Here is a 17,741-nt window from a genome sequence, read left to right as displayed (position 1 = left end):
AAAATGCACTTGCATTGAGTCCTTTTGGGAAGCCTTTCTTTACAAAAACCTTTTCAATGAGTTGGGCTCAACAAAAAGGCTATTTCTAGATTTATAGATACACAACTGGATTATTCATTTTTAATAGACCCCTGGGCTTTTGTCACTCCGGTTTATCGCTTGACGTTTAGCACTTGAAATGCATTTCGCCCTTGACATAGGCAGAAAGTTCAGCTGCTACTATTTTTACATAACTCTGGCCTGATGTTGGGAGTCACCTGGGGTTCAGTTATGGGAATGGTCTTCCTGAGCTTTTTGCCTCTGCTAACTGTGAAGGCAAAAGTAAAGAATCTTTCAGGACGTTGGATGAAATTTAAACAGATGATTGTTTCAGAATGGAGTGGATGTTTGAACTTATTTTAAAAGATCAGAATAAATAGATCAGAAAAAGTAGAGTGACAGAGAGAGGGAGAGATGCAGAGATGGAGATCGTGGAGATCGTGGATTCTCTAGTTCGCTCTGCAGATGACTGTACAGCCAGAGCTGGGCCATGCAGAAACTAGGAAACTGGATCCCAGCTGGCGCTCCCCGTGCGTGTCAGGGGCCCAAGCACTTTGACCATCATCAGCTTCCTTCTCAGCCACGTTAGCAGAGGGGATATGAGAGCAAGGCAGCTGGACTAAAATTGGTGCTTTCGTATTACCCGGATGTCAGTACGTGCATTGGCTTAACCCACAACGCTGGCCCTTGTCAACTTAAAAAACTTCTTTCGGTAAAGCATTATTTAAACTATTGGGTTTTTGACTGCATATGATATCATGGTCAAAAGACAGATGCATCTCCCCCCTTACTTTGATGATAAGGCTTCTTAAAATCATGTAAATGCTTAAAGATAAGTACATTGTTTAGAGCAGTGATTTTAGACTTTTAAGAAGATAACAAAAGGGATACTAGAATGCCCATATTTCTTTATATGCCTTATTACATAATATTGCAACGCTAATAAGCACTTTCAAGTTTCTTAGTGTATCAGTTTTACATTTTGTGCTGTGGTTAGTTTCATTTTCAAAATACAAAACGTGTCGCTGGTATTTTTCATGTTTCTGAAAGTTATTTTGCTGCTAACATGTCTCATGTCTCCATTTTCCTATTAGTGTTTGGTTATTATTTTTAATAGACTTTGCCTTCATTTTCCTGTCCTTGGCACTGGAAATATAAAAGTTAATAGATCCATTTCCTGTTATCAAAGAACTCACAGGTGTATTGGGAGAGACAGGATTAGTTTTGTTATAGGCTCAAAGACAATTGGATCGAAGTGAACGTTAATTCTGAAGGCACCCAGAAGAGGAACATTCTGTGGAGCTGAGGCCAAGCATGTGTGTATTTTATGTTCATAGAAGGAAAGAACTATCTAGTAAATAAAAACTACATGGGGTAAATTTGCTGCTTATAGCTATGTGATAAATACTTGCTAATAATCAGTTATTGGTGATAGTGTTCATTCTCAAAGTTTTCTGAATCTGCTGAAGTCTACTGGGTTGATCTTTATTTAAAACTTATGTACGCTCCATTTCATCCTGTGAAGGTAATTAAGATACTTCAAGTGTCTCAGATGAACCATTTTCTCCTTTAATAGCTGTATCCTGAGACATATTCCCCCTAGGATTTCAATTTTATTACATATGAAGGACAGACATTACCTGTTGTGAGATGAATAGCAGAGTACACAGGGTTTTTAATAGCTCTGTTAATGGGATAATGAGTTATGTTTGTAACCACTAGAATATCCGCCTAATTTATTAGCAATTTAGGATTCTTGCTATGGCTCCAAATTAAAATAACATGCCATTACGACTAGGGAAACAAAACAGTTTAGGTGTTTCCTGATACAGGGCCTTTTTGCTCATGTCTCCTCTGAAAACCTGAAGGAACTGATACCAGTGCAGCATGTGTTATGAATTGCAGCATGGTGCTAGATGCTGTTAATACAGTGACTGGTAATATGGCATTGTTTTCATCCCCAGGAAATTTGCAAACTAATTGAATGCAGAGAGTTAAAGAGGAATCACATATAACAGATACGTGCTAGAGAGCAAGTTGATGAACACAGTCAGTGCATAAAAAGGAGTAGTTGTACCCGAATATGCACTCTGCAAAACATCCAAAAGCAATAAACAGGTACATCAGACCTTCAAGGATTGTATGAGAACAGTATGATGAAGCAGGTAAAAGGGATTCCATGTCGTGGAAATCCCGACAAAGCTGCAAAGGCCTTGAAGTGCGTGTGCCAGGTTACAGGAATGCATGGACTTAGAGCTTTGTGAGGGAGGGAGCCCATCTTGCTTACCACCACACACTCAGCATCTAAACCTCTGCCCAAGGGGTGAGAGCCGGGGTCCTGAGGAGCAAGTTTAATTCCTGTGTTCATGTGGGCACTGAGATGGAAGCTAGAAGTCAAAGTGATGGGTTCTCATTTACCTGGCACTCCTTCATTTACTGCTGATAATTTTTACCTCTGGTTATGTATTTTTATTTGTGGATGGCATGGGTTAATATTTTAGAGACCTGTTAATTAAAGACACAAAGGATGACTGCATTTATATTGCACACAATATGAAATTTTAAGACAAGGATTAAGAATTTAAGATGGGGGTGGGGGAAGATCGGCCTTTTGATTTTGAGAGTAAAGCTGCCATTTGTGAATTTAGGATACTATATTAGGGCTAGTTCATGTGCTGACTGAAGCACTTACTATCCAGGTCTTTGCTAATGCATCTGTAAAAGCAGCAGAAGTTGGCCCAGTTGTTTGGACCCTGCCACCCACATGGGAGACTTCACTTATGCTCCTGGCTCCTGACTCCTGGCTTTGGCCTGGTCCAGCACTAGCCTTTGCAGTCATCCAAGGAGTGTACCAGCCAATGGAAGATCTCTCTCACTCTCTTTGTATAACTCTGACTTTCAAAATAAACATATATTTTTAATGGAAGAATTTCAGTTGGAAGAAGTGCAGGTGTCTTACAAACAGGCATTCTATTGTCCTGTAAATGCCAAGGACTAGTGATAGCAAACAGCATGCAGCAGATCCTTTGAAAGGTATCAAGTGGATGGTCATTGGATAGAAGATTGAACAGCAACTTTCTATGGAATTCTTCAAACCGATAAATAAGTAAACTCTACATATCACAGGTAGTGTCAGACATTGTGGTGTTACGTACCGAGTAGATGGAAAATGGGGGCTTCATTGTTAGGTTATAGTAACATGAAAGGTCTGTGTATTAATACCAAAAATGTGGACTGGATACTGTAATAAAGTGCTAGTTAATGTAATAAATTCCTGAAATCACACTTTACTAGTGCTAATAGGCATCACTCGGGATTCCACCATAAAATAGGTTTGGGAAACTGTGACTTTTAAATGAGATTAAATCACTTCTCTTGCTTAGATTTTCTCTGAGCCTCTACTCTGATCATATGCAATGCATTGCTTTAAGAGGGGTTTCATAGAGTTCAAGCATCTGGGTTTCCATAGGATATATTTTCTGAATATCTACTCTAGGTGCTGAAGGGTCTAAGTTAAAGGCCTGGCAGTGGGGGATTGACCTGGTTTGCATTTCATTTTTGAAGACTTCCTGCTCTGTATTGAATAGAATGAAGTGAAAGCAGCATTGAAGGCAGGAAAAACAAGTTGAAGACAAGTGCAACAGTTGAGTCAGGAATTAATGAGAGCTGACACTGAGGATTTGAAAGGGGGCCAAAAATTATGACTGATATTTCAGAGGCAAACTGATATTTCATTGGACTTGTTGTTAGAGTTGGACATATTGTGCCCTACACAGGAATGCTTGGCCAACTGGGTCATAGGGCATTGAACTGGCCCATAGAATTTGTTGTCAACATTTGCATCCAGGTACAGAATGCATCAATCCTCAGGAAGACTGCTCTGTGCATTAGAAACTAGATATATCTGTAATAACTGATGGTGAGAGAGAGCAAGAAAAGTGTCCAAGGTGAGATACATAATATGCATTATATAATATAATATATAATATCTATCATAATAAACACAGATAATATATAATATAATGTAATGTATTATTCAATAGATTACATATTATAATATATATTTTATAATATATATATAATGCTATATTATATATAATGAAGTCCTGACATTTAAAAAGTGGATACAAGTGAAAGACATTATGTTAAGACAATCCAGACACAGATAAATATGGTATATTTTCATTCACATGTAAAAGATTTTTCAAAACATTGATCAGAATATAAAGTAGTAATTAGTAGAAGCTGGGAGGGTTGGGGACAGGAAGTTAAAGGGAGATTGAAGCACTAGCACCATTGGATAGAAGGAATAAACTCCTTGAATTCCACAACAAGCACATTGGGGTGATTTATTTACCTACAAAATATATAATAGGATATTGTAAATAAAGGAGTAATAAATGGAAGTAATAGTTGGAAATGGGACACTTTCATTGTCCAGATTTGATCAGTGTAGAGTATATATTTGTTGAGGTGTCACAAACACTCATGTACTACAAAAAATGTACAATTGTTCAGTTTTGGTGAAGAATTTGCTTTAGAGAATATTTAAGGAGATGGAAATGCTAGCTAGTCTAATCTCACAATTTGGTTGCATATATTGACTTATCTTGCATTACTCCATTATTATGTACAGTTAAAGTAATATTTTTAAGATACCTAATTTATTCTTGAAATTGTGTGAACCCTTCTAGAACTGTGGTCCCTGAGGTGACCATGCATGAGAGCATGAGGAACATGCACCTCTACTTCCTGGAGCACTGTACTAGAGCTGTGGTTTCATCTTCACCAGACGCTCAGATGTACATACCACCTCACTACAGAGATCATTATTGACAACATCCATGCATACAGGTTTACAACCTCCATGCATACAGAACTCACTCAAGCATCATAAATAAGTGAAGTGTATAGCAGGCTAAGTGTATGCACATTAAACTCACAGGAATGTTCCACATCTGCACAAATAAATACGCTTCCTTCCATTTGACTTTAAAAACGCAGTATCTCTATCCATATTTTATAACTGCTTTTGATATCAACTGGAGTAATGAGAATTTCTGTTTTCTAAGAATTTCTATACTATACAATAGTGATGATGAATGACAATTGACAGAATTGTAGTGTTAGGACCCTGTAGATGGGTGGGTCAGTTACTGAGAGTATTCAGAGATGCCGGGACTCTGAATTTTTATACTATCTTCATTGTTTTCAAGGTTGGCAGAAATATTTACAATGTGCTGTGTGGATCACATGAAAGCACACTGTTGGGGCCATCAGATCATGAACCTTTACCTGCATCCGTAAATGCCTTCCTCTATGCACATGGATCTAATTTCTTAACTTGATAAGTTGAAAATTTATGTTTTTAGGCAGACAAGGTGTTAAGTGACCTGCTAAGATGCCCTACAAAGTCATGTTGAATTGGTGATTGAGAGGAGACAAGCCAAGTGTGCTGAACTAGTAGTTAGAGCAGTGTCCTTCTAATCGCATTGGGTCTTTGCTGTGGAAATGAGAGCCAAAAATCTGGATCTGGTGTCTGGCAGAAAGATTCATACCTAAATCCAGACAGCATCATCAGTGGAGCTAAATCATGAGAATCTGCCAGGATAAAAGTAACGTGAAGTGTGAAGTCCAGTGCTGTGAAATAGGAAGGAAACATCCCATGTATGTTTTCCATTGTAATTCATACCTGAGGGATTCTGTTTCCCAGAGAGAGGAATGTGCAATAGTATGTGGAGTAAGCCCTTGATGTCAAGGGAGTTGTGAAATAGTGCAGGGGGATTTAGTTTAGCAGTTAATATGATGTTACATTTTGGTTGATAGCAGAACTTTCTTAATGGCCCACATGTGAGCATAGATTGGACCCATCTGTATGAAAGGGCAGTTAGCACATGGGTGGTAATCACCATTGTTCTGAAGACACTTTGAGGAGGTGTTTAGTTCCTGCTGATAGGAAAGATTAGAATCAAGCTAGTTTTATGAATAGAAAATGATGAGCAGATGAGGCTGGAAGGAAATGGAGATGTGATGAGATTAGTAACTGATACATACCTCTCTGCAGGAAGAAAAAAAAAAGAAAGAAAGAAATGTGAGGTTAGGAAATACTTATTTCCTGAAGTGCAAAGAAGAGATTTGGACAACCCTGTAACATTAGCAGCCACTGCCAAAGAGAATTGATCAAGGCTCTTTCCCCAAAAAAGCTGCCATTTAGCCATTAAGGAGTATAAATGTGATGAGGATAAAATGTTTTCATTGTCCAGAGATGCTAGGATTCACACAGGCTTTAGCCAACGAATGCAGTGGAGAGCAATGTGCTAACAGTGGATTAGTCCCTGGCTTGCTTCTTATGCTTGTGAGAATGAACACCCTTAGGTTGAAGACAGAGCTCAAGACCTTGAAAGGAGTCTCCAGATGAATTGTGAGCTTGTTTGGTCCTGGAGTATCCTAATATTGTAGCATCTTAAGATGAAGAGAAAGCTCACAAAAAATGAATAGTGTGACCCAGCAGCCACAAACACTAGGTTCCCAGACTGCACTGGTTTAGTGCATTTGGGTTGTATTCTTTCCTAAAAGAACAACTTAAAAAAAAGAACTTTCTGAAAAGTACATCCGAGCAAATTCTCATCAGATGGATTTACCTAATATTCTCCCAAAAGACTGGCAATTACAGTTACAGTGCTTAATAATAAATGGGTTTTCCTGTTTTCATGATATTATAAATGGTTTTCCATATGGAAAGAAGTAAACCCCATTCTCTTAAAAACACTGCCCCACGCCTTCTAGATCGCCTACGTAGAAGGTTACTCCCTGGCTCTCATTCCAGTTTCTTTCGTCCCCTTTTTTTTCTTCTCTACCTCATTCTATACTTCAATCCTGTTTTCCCCTTTTATCCTCCTTGCCTCTACATTTTCCTTCCTTGCATTTCCTTTCATCCTTTGGACTTTTTCTTGATTTCAGGAAAAGATTACTCTTTATTCAATAGGCTGTTCCACAAATTTATTCAACACAAAAAAATCATGTCTAAATTTCCAACTGAGAAGGAGCAGGACAGATATTCCAGTCTCCAGACACTAACTTTATTGCTTAATTCTATCAACTCACTAGCAATACAGAATGGCAAAGGCAGAGAGTAAGCCATCAGAATACCTATTTATCTCCTGTTGATTTCTTAATATCAAATTATAGGTCAATGCAACCTAAGGCAGGGGGTGTAATGTCAGCTTTCTATTGGCTTTCTTCATAGAGAATATGGGTCATAGGGCAGGTTAACTTTATTTCAATGATTTCACCCCTCAAAAAGTTTATTGGCAAGAGTTGTTTACTACTTTGAGACCTGCCCTTAAATTTACTGCTTGCTCATAATTTTCTTTTCAGAAATGACAGTAAGTTCTTATCTTCCCCCAGAATACAGTAATCTGAGTTTAGGCAGAAAAGTCTGAATTCTAACTCTAGCCTTTCCCCCATTCCTGGGTAGCCTTTGAGAAAGTCATCTCTGCTTTTTCTTAACCTGTGAAGAAAAGATAAGTAGCTTTCAGCTTTGCTGTTATCTTGGAAGGATTAAGTACTTAATGTTTGTGAAACATTTTGAAGGTAAAAACTTAAGTGTAAACATAAAACCTATGTAAACATAGTATTTTAAAATTTTTTAGTAAGAGCTCAGCTTTCTTAAACATCTAAATTAAAAACGACTGGAGTTTTACATGTGAATCTTAGAGTTTAGAAATTCAGCCCCCCCCCTTTTATTTGAGACAGATTTATAGAGAAAAGGAGAGACAGAAAGGTCTTTCATCTGCTGGTTCTCTCCCCAGAGGCTGCAGCAGCTGGTGCTGAGCCCATCCAAAGCCAGAAGCTTCTTCCAGGTCTTCCACAATAATGTGTGATTCCGAAGCTTTGAGCCATCTTCTGCTATTGCCCAGGCCTACATAAGCAGGGAGGTGGATGTCCACCCCTCTTTGAAAGTTGAAAAGCCAGCTTGGGGGCCCTGCACCCGCGTGGGAGACCTGGAAGAGGCTCCTGGCTTTGGACCGGCATAGTATCGGCCCATTGCGCTCACTTGGGGAGTGAATCACTTGGGGAGTGAATCATCGGACGGAAGATCTTCCTCTCTGTATATCCGCCTTTCCAATGAAAAAATTAAAAAAATAAATCTTTAAAAAAAAAAAAAAAAGAAAAGCCAGCTTGGAATTATGAAAACAATTTCTTCAAAAGATTAAGGTGTTTTTTTTTTTTCTAGTTGGGTGATATTGGACTCAGATTTCAGTTGGTTCAAGTGTAAAGTGAGTAGATAACATGAATGATGTCTTCGTTCCCATTAACTCTTAGGTTCTCTTACCCTCTAGAGGCTAGGTGCTCTCCTTAGTACACTAGGAGCAGGAAAAGCGATTTCCGTTTGTCTCTGAGTTCCTTGGTGCATAGGAGGATATTACCAGGGTAGAGAAACCCTCACAGCGTGTCCCTTTAAGTATTTCCATGTCTGTGCTGAGCAGAAATGGAGACACCCAAGCACAGATAGGTGGTGAAAACTGCATTTATCCACAGCAAGTCACATCAGGAAGCGGTGTGAGTAGAGAGGCACCTTCATCAGAATTAACTTTCCACAGCCACAGTGCCTACTCGTAGAGAAGTCCTTCAGATTCAGCTAACTCTCCAGGCATAATGTTGTAAAACTGATCAGACCCAAAATAAAAATAGCATGCCTAAATTATCTGAAATTTATCATAAAACTTCTTAACCTTTCCTGAGGCACACTGTGATTACACATCGAAAATGATACTGTGTCCCCAGTGCCCTTAGGTGGAGAGACGGCCAGCTGGAGGTGAGTGGCCCTGTGATCTGCTTGCGTGAGGCCACTGTCTTTTATCCATAAGTTTTCAGAATCAGTCCTGCAGCGCCTCTGAAACCTGCTTGCTGCATATGGTCAGACACTCTGCCTTATTCTAAATGGCTTTATCATTTGCTTTCTTCCTTGCTTGGAACCTGTCTGCTACACCCTGAGACTTTTGATAATGAAAGGGGGAAGGCGTTATAAATTTCTTTTTGAGCTTTATCTTCTGCTTTCGGAGAAGAGCAGTTGCAAAAATAGTCTACAGCAATCATGTGGATCAGAATAAAGGTGCACTGCACCACGGAAAAGAATGGAGTATTGCCAGAATAGGGCAAAGGTATGCAGCATCCAAGTACAAAGGTCTAGGTAGTTAGGATTTGGGAGTTTATACCTTGAATGAGGGGAATGCAGCTAAGACACTAGCAGGTGGATTGGTAACAGTAGCTCTCTGAAGACCTGTGTCTTGGACCAGTCTGAGGCCACATCACATCTTCAGTATGCGAGTGAACACTTCCTGCTTCCAGCGACCTCAGGTACAGCTGGCAGGATGGAGCAGCCACCACCCATGTACCATTGTAGCCCCGCACATGCTAAAATGATGGTGCTGAGGACAGTTTCAGTACAGGTTTGAACTGTGTTTGGAGAAAGGAGATTGTACTCATGCCCACTGATTAGAACAAGTATTTACATGAGAAGAACCATAAAAGTATTGGGTGGCAGTACAGACCCCAGACTGGGTTGAATCACATTTCACTTCACCATGTTGTACCTCTAATTCTATTCTGTACTGTGGGGATATGGTTACATCTTTTCCCCTTGGACCAGTATTAATATTTGCTGAGCACTTGGAAGAACGTCTGATAAATAAAGAGATGATGGTGAAAAATCAAGACCACCCATTCTTCCCCTCTCCCATTTTCAAAACTCAAAGGGAATCGTTGAAAGGTAGAATAGAATTATGGGAATGAGCTGAAGATGTGCATCTGATTGTACCAGAAAAGCTTGACTTTCAAGTCCTGTGCTGCTGAAAGACACTGCCGCTATGTATTCATTGGAAGGTGGCAGTTTTTAAGCAATTGAGAATAGGAAAGTACCCAAGAACTGGACATAGTCAAAAATGATGCTGATTTTCAAAGGAATTAAGTGGTCTGACTCTGGAGCTTGATGTGGATGCAAAGCCGTACTGGGTAGGGACTTAAGAACAGATGGTTACCAGATGCTTCTATGTCAGCTGTACAGCCTAGGGAAAAAGAGCACAAGCTGTGATGCTGAACTGGTTTGGGTGCGAACCCTCGTCCTGTCACTTTCTGGCTGAGTACTCTGGCAAAAGTTCCTTAACGTCCTAGCCTCACTGTCTCCAGCTGCAAAATAGAAATGCCAAGGCCTCCAGGGTTGCTGTGAAAAAATATTGACAGTCCCACATAAATTATCAAGCAGAGGTTTAGTAAGGCAGGTATGCAGTAGGTGATGTCCATTCAGCTTAAGTATCTGTCATCTGAAAACCTGGGACCACAAAGGGTTCTGAGTCCTTCAGATTCTGGAATACACACATCCATTATAATGAACATTTTCTAGGGATGAGATCCAAGCCTAAATAGGAAATTCATTTCTGTTTCTCATACACATAGCCTGAAGGTAAGTTTTTGCAATATCTTTCGTGAATCTGCATCCATCACATGAGATCATATGTGACAGTTCCCACTTGTGGTATCCATAAGTTTTAGATTTTACAGCATTTCATATTTCAACATGGGGATGCTCAGCTGTGTAACTAGAGGCGATAGAACTTAATGGTTTAGACTAACAGTGAACATTTTCCATAAAGGATCAATAGCAAATATTTTAGGCTTTGTGGCCTGTATTAGTCTCTGCCTCTGCTACTCAGCTCTAATTTTGCAATAGGAAAGCAGCTGCAGATACTATATTAATGAACAGGCATGATTGCATCACAGTAAAATTTTATTTATAAAGTGAAGCAGCCAGATTTGGCTCTCAGGTTATAGGTTGCCAATCCCAGGTTCACCACTAAACTGACAGATTTAGAACAAAGCTCTGTGCCCCGTGTGATTTGTGTGATCTGAGACCAATTGTCCCGTTTACCTGTGTTATCTTTCTTAAGGGTTTGCTATTCCAGGTTGCTGTGAAAACAAGAGGAAGTAAAACCTGGGTTTGGCATGTTCCCTGGGATTGTTGTTGTTATTATCCAAACAGCCCAGTATAGGAAGTTAGTAATTCCAAGTGAGATGACATTTAATGGGAACAAATATAAAATCATGTACTTCAGCCCCCAAAAGGAAACTCCATATTTATAATTTATTGCTCTTTGCAGCAGAAAGCCCTAAGTGGTTGGATTCTTTCAAATTGCGGAACTGCATGATATGGCTGCCACCCAAAATAAGCAGTCATGGATTAAATAAATGCACGTGTGTTTTCTCTAGGACAATGGAGGTAGTTCGCTTGATATGCTATTCTGTCTTGGCCATTGTATTTTAAAAAGGAAAGTAGTTCTGCAATGTAATGTCTCAAGGAGCTCAGACCCTGCCACCCTTTGGGATCTGCAGGCCGTGTTCTGGTCTCCAGGCTCCAGCCTTGCCCCAGCCTGGCCCAGCTCTGGTTGCTGCAGTGAACTGGACTTCTGCATATCTCTGAATTTCTGTGTATGTGTGCTCATGTACGCGCATTTCACATAAACATGGTTTTTATTTTTAAAAAGACTGAATGTACTGTGGGGGAAGACATTCTGAAAGATAATCAGTGTAAGAGAAAATGATTCATTATATGAACAACCCGGGAGATGATTGTATGAGTTGGAGTTTCTCTCTCAGACCTGAGGATATTATGGCAGTTTTAAAATATAGTTGCCCAGATTACAGACTTTTTCCAATTTGGAAGTAAGCTCTGCCGTGCTTCTGGAATATGAACTCTGGGATTTCTGGCCAATAGACCACTACGCAAATGATAGATGCTGAGTCCATTTCAGAGCTGATGGTAAGAAACTGGCAGCTTCAACTTTCTTTCTGACCACTTGTTCTTAGAGCCCAGCTAAGTTCCCAGCCGATGGACACCATCAATTGAGGACATGTCTGTTGGCTACAGATCTATCACCTATAGCTGGTCTTGCAAGGGTTTACAAATACAAATTTATTCAACCCATACAACTCTGAGGCATATTAAAAAGATTCCAGCAATTTTAAAGTACCAAGTGTTTATTTACGAAGCAGTAAATACACTGTCACAGTAGGAAAGAGACATTTGACTTTTTCTTAGTTATAAAGAATAATATTAGTCTGTGAGAAGCGATAGACAGTCGAGAATATGTCCATGCAGGCAGATATGAGTTCAGTGTGAAGAGTTTGTGAAGAGTAAGAGGAGAAAGTGATCTGCACCTTACAGGTTGGAGTGTGAGTTAGTACATCTGCTATTGAAAATAGTTTGAAGATCCCTCAGGAATTATAAAATGTGGAGAGGCATTTAACCTAGGGGAGAATTTGCCAATTAAGACTCCGATGACCCAGATCACAGTGCCCAGGTTAGCATCAGATCTGTGCCTGCTGACCCAGATCCAGTGAGGTGTGATGAGTCAAGTATTTGGGTTCCTGTCATCCATTTGGGAGATATAGGTTGACTTCCAGGTTCCTGGCGTTGACCTTGGCCCAGGAACTGCCTTTGCAGACATTTGGGATGTGAACCAGTGTATTGGATTCTCTCTCTCCCATGTTTTTATTTCAAATAAATATTTTTAATATTAGAAATGAGACAACCGTAATCTAACTTCCATGTAAATGCCCAAAATGTATTAAACCAATTTTTTGAAAAGATAACTCTGCTCCCATGTTAACTACAACATAATCATAGGAGCTGGATTTAACTGAAGTGTCCATAAGCAAATGAATGCGTAAACAAAATGTAGCATATAAGTCAATGATAATTGGTGATAGATATGCAAGTTATCCTAATCTGATTTATATACATCTTACATATACAATGACATATTATATTGTGCCCATAAATACTCAATGAACTTATTACTTGTGAATTTTATAAAAATCTGGAAAAATGGGTACATATACAAAAGCGATAGTATTTGGCCTTAAGCAGAGAGAATCCTATCATTTCCAACAACTTGAATTAATTTAGACAATATCATATCAAAAGAGGCAAATGTTGGATCAGACTCAGAATCAAAGCAGTGGTTACAGATGGCGAGGAGTGAAGAGGTGTTGGTCAGAAGATTGAAAAGTCCTGTTAGGGAATTCATGTTCAAGGGATGTACTGTATATCACCATAGGAGAGTCAGCTTTTAGTGTTCCCACTTAAGTGTATGAGCAGTGTATGAAGTAAGTATATGTTAAGTACAGGTTAATGTACTTAATTTAGCCATTGCATCCTGAGCACATACATGAAAACAGCAAATTATATATTATAAACATAAAATTTTAGTTAGTTAACTTAGAAATATTAATGAGTAATTGTTGAAAATTGACCCTATCGAGCAACAAATGGCCCATTGATTTCTTCTTATTGAGTCTGAATATTACAGAGTGTTGGGACATGGAGAAGAAGTGAATTTGTACAAAGTCTTGTTGGTGTTCCTGTTGGTTCCTGTTGGTTCATGTTTCCTCCAATTTGTCTCAAGTTTTTTGTTTTTGTTGTTGTTACCTAAAGGGTACTGCATAGGTATTTTATTATCTCTGAAACTTTATTGACTGTTTACTAAATTTTAGGCTCTGCTGTGAATTTTGAAATGTATCTGTAAGCAAAAGATGAAAATCTAAGCTTTATACAGCTTTATACAGTTCTAGTAGAGGTAGATATGTCGCAAGCAAAACATCTAAGTGTGTGAAAGTAAAATGTATTAAATATAAACAAAGGTGGGGGTCCAAATACCTAAATTTCATAGTGACCTGAAAATAGCCAATTATAATGAATGAATGAATTATTGAGGAGAATGCCATATTTGAATGTTCTAAAAGAAATACTGAAATCATTCTTAGACACTATTATAATCACTGGGAACAAGGCAATGGAAATGATTTAAAGTTTCTGTCTCTCTCTCAAGACTTATTCAGTTTAATTGGAAAGACAGACTTACAGAGAGGAGAGACAGAAAGATCTTCCATCTGCTGATTCATTCCCCCAATGGCTGCAATAGCCAGAGCTGAATTGTTCTGAAGCCAGGAGTCTGGAGCTTGTTTTGGGTCTCTCATGAGGGTATATGGTCCCAAGGCCTTGGGCCATCCTCTGCTGCTGTCCCAGGGTATAAGCAGGGAGATAAATCAGAAGTAGAACAACAGCAGCTAGAACCAGTGTCTGTATGGGATGCTGGCACTACAAGGTAGATAATTATTGTGGCCTCCACGGTCTGTACTTTCAGGAAGCTTATCTATTACTAGGAACAGAAAGAGAATGCAAATAAATATTACTGCATTAGGCAGTTTCTTTGAGTTAAAAAAAATGGCCTTCCACCACCTGCCATAACTTCATAATTCTCAAAGTTAATTCTTTTTGATCCTAAAAATCTCTTGCATTTGAAAACAGATTTTGGTTTATAATTATGTCATCATAACCCATTGAGCTATGTGGATTGCCTCTGGTTCTGCTCAGCATTCACAGATCACAGGAGAAAGAAAAAGAAAGAAAAAGAGAGAAAAAGAAGTAAGGAAGGAAAAAAAGGAAAGAGAGAAAGAGGAAGGAAGGAAAGAAAGAAACAGGCTTCATTGTCCCTGAATTGATAATATTTACAGGTCCTTTTTAGTTGCTAGCTTTTAGTAGTTTAAAGAAATTAATCTTACAGACTTTTGATTAATTGTCCAGAGGCTGATTATTGATCAACAATAAGAGCAGAAAATCTAGGTTGCGATAGATCAGTGTTCTCTTGTGAAATTGAGGCAGAGCGGCAGTACACATGGATCACTCCTAACAATGGCCCATTCCTTGCATCATTAGTGGAAAATGATTTAGGGGAGGAGAAGACGGGGATTTATCTCTGTAAATTTTTTTGTTTGTTTTTGTTTCCCAGGCTCCAGTGCTGCCATTTCTTTCATATATGCCAGATCCAAGGAGTGGTCAAAGAATAGGGCAGTGTAAAGCACAAAGTTTGAAAATCCGCTGGCATCATCAATGATTAGTGTGCCAGGTGCACACGTAGCCGGGCAGACAAGCAGCTCCAGAGAAATAGTGGCAAAAATTAAGTTAGTAATGTGGTTCAGTTCAACAAACATTTAGTGAGAGTATGCTAGATTCCAGGAAAGAGATGTAAAGAGGGCCCTGCCTTTGATGCCTCATAGTGTACTAAAGAGGCCAAGCACAAAATAAGTTATCTCAGATTATTAATAAATGTCCACAAGAAAAGCACTGAGAAGTCACGAAAAATTGTTATATGTAGTGTTAGTATTGGTAGTAATCTCCATGATGTAAAGTGGTTGTAAACTTCAGAGTGCATGGTTAAGACTTTGTGTGCCTCTATTTTAACCTCCATTAATAGAACCGGAGCTAAAAGCACTTAGAATATAATAGGTTTGTTTCTTTTTTAAAAGATTCATTTATTTTTTGTTGAATAGGTGGATTTATAGAGAGGACAGACAGAAAGATCTTCATCCACTGATCCACTCCCCTGATGGCTGTTATGGCTAAGCTGAAGCCAGGAACCTGGAGCTTCTTCTAGGTTTCTCATGTGGCTCTATGGTTTCAAGGCTTGGGCCATCCTCTGCTGCTTTCCCAGGCCACAAGCAGGGAGCTGGATGGAAAGTGCAGCAGCCAGGACACTTACCTGGTCCTTATATGAAATGCTGACCCTTGCAGATAGAGGATTAGCCAATGGAACCATCACACCAGCTCTGCATGTTCATTTCTTACAAAGACTCTTCAGTGTCTTGATGATCTATTCACTTATTGTCACAAATAAAAGTTTTAGGTGGACCAGTTATTGGTTCTATACAGCAGCATTTACTTGGTGTTTAGAACTGTACTAGGTGCAGAGCAAAATAATGAAGAAAACACAATCCATGAACTCAGGTTGCTCAGGTTTGGAAGGATTGAATGGTGATCAAAAAGTAAAGACACTAAAAATGCAAGGTTATAATTAGCATTTCATAAATGTGCCTAGGTGGAGTGGGAAAAGGTTGAAGGCGTTTGTGTCAGACTGTAGGAGACAGGAAAACCTTCTCAGAATCAATATATGAAATTAATCTGCAAAAATGAGGCAGGTGTATTCACAGAGGAAGGCATCCATTCCATGGAGGCAGGCGGCTGTGCAATGGAAGAGAGGTGTAAAAATATGGCATTCTTTGTGCCTCCCAATCTCACAGTGTAACTCAATAAAGTGGTGCAAAAGTGACAGCTAGTACCTGAAGGGGCCCCATAAGATCCTTGTCAGCAAGGAGCCATGATCAGAAGAGGACCTGGGTGGACTCGTGTGGGGCTCAACAGGGGCAGCATTTGAGGAGACATTGAATTTAGGAAGAGGGAGAGGTTTGAAGAGAGTGATTTCTGTTTATTATGTTTGGGATAAGTAGAAACACACACAGGAAATGTCCAGAAAGTTGATTCCTAGTACATAGCTGAGCATGTTGGTTTGGTGATCATATGCAAGGGGTGCACATTAGAGAATTATTAGAAGATACAGAGAGAAAAAGAAGTATGCCCTCATGGCCTGAGGGTGCTGGGTGTGACATGGTAACAGAGGATCTCAGTCCCCTGTCAGTGTCTCCGTGACCCTCTGTCCATACCAAACCACCTTCCCACAATGAGGGCCTGTGGTGCAATCCGGGTTCTACTCAAACAACAACAACAACAACAACAACAAAAACCCCATCTTGTAGTACAATCTTCCAATCTGAAGTGATCTCATGCCAGTAAGATCTCTCTTCTGCAAAGCCACCTGGCCCTGAAGACTCACTCCAGAACTCCATCTCAGAATACTTTGTGGGGATTCATTGACAGTCAACAAAGAGGTGATTATGCCCACAGTGAAGACAGTAGGAGTTGTCTGAATTTGAAAAGGATGGCTAAAGCCAAAAAAGAGAGGTGAAAGAATTGAGCAGTGAAGAAATCAATATGTTTTGGTCAACATAGTTCACCTGGGAGTATAATATTTGGATTCAGCAGTAGCAGCAAGACATGCCTCTTAAGAACTCAGCATGTCCAGGAAATAGCTAAGAGTCGAAATACAGCCTTGCCACTTACCGGCCCCAATGTGGCTATTTGAGAAGCACAGGAAACCAGTTGGGAAAATAACTTTGGGAGGAAAATTGGTTAATTTTCAAAGAAAACACGAATTCCTATGAAATTTATCTATGTCTATTAAAACTACTCCTTTTTGCTTGCAAGAGAAATCAAACTAGGTTGCCATTCCATTTTGCAAAAAGACTTCGATTTTTCTTTGATCATATTTCTGTTCTTTTTCCTCAGTTATTCCTATAGGTTGCTTTATAAAGTTAATAATAAAAAAAAAACCACACGGCTGACTAAGCATTCTAATTCATGGTTATTTTTCTCCTGTTGATGCTGAGTGTATAGTTATGTATCTTCCAGGCTCCAAATATATAATGTGAAGTAGTAAACTATCTTGCTCAAGGCAATTATTTAAAGATTAAATATGGGGTCTTCAGGTTTGGTGGTTAAACAGAATATTGAGAAGTGGCAAAAGCTGAACATTAGCTTAAGCACTTAGGAACAGTGTGAACTCTGGTCCTCTCTTTGCTCTTCTGTAATGCTACTCCTAAAAGAGTGTTTTTGAAGAGAAGATGACACAGTGCACAAAAGGATGCTTTATCAACTGGCATCCCACTAACACATTAGATGCTGACATCATAGTTTTATTTACACTAAGACAACCCAAAATGTTTGTATCAACCATGAATGAAATACCTAGGCC

The 17,741-nt window shown here is 39.3% G+C and overlaps 1 protein-coding gene across 4 annotated transcripts in view; it reads left to right on the top strand.

Annotated features, from left to right (window-relative positions):
• FAT3 (FAT atypical cadherin 3) overlaps positions 1-17,741 on the top strand; it is a 475,200-nt gene that overhangs the window by 336,230 nt on the left and 121,229 nt on the right. The window lies entirely within an intron of this gene.

This window comes from Ochotona curzoniae, unplaced genomic scaffold, assembly GCF_017591425.1.
Source record: "Ochotona curzoniae isolate NIBS_2020 unplaced genomic scaffold, NIBS_Ocur_1.0 contig_2723, whole genome shotgun sequence".
NCBI lineage: Eukaryota > Metazoa > Chordata > Mammalia > Lagomorpha > Ochotonidae > Ochotona > Ochotona curzoniae.
Note: the sequence above shows the minus strand (reverse complement) of the source record. Positions and strands in the feature narration are given on the sequence as shown.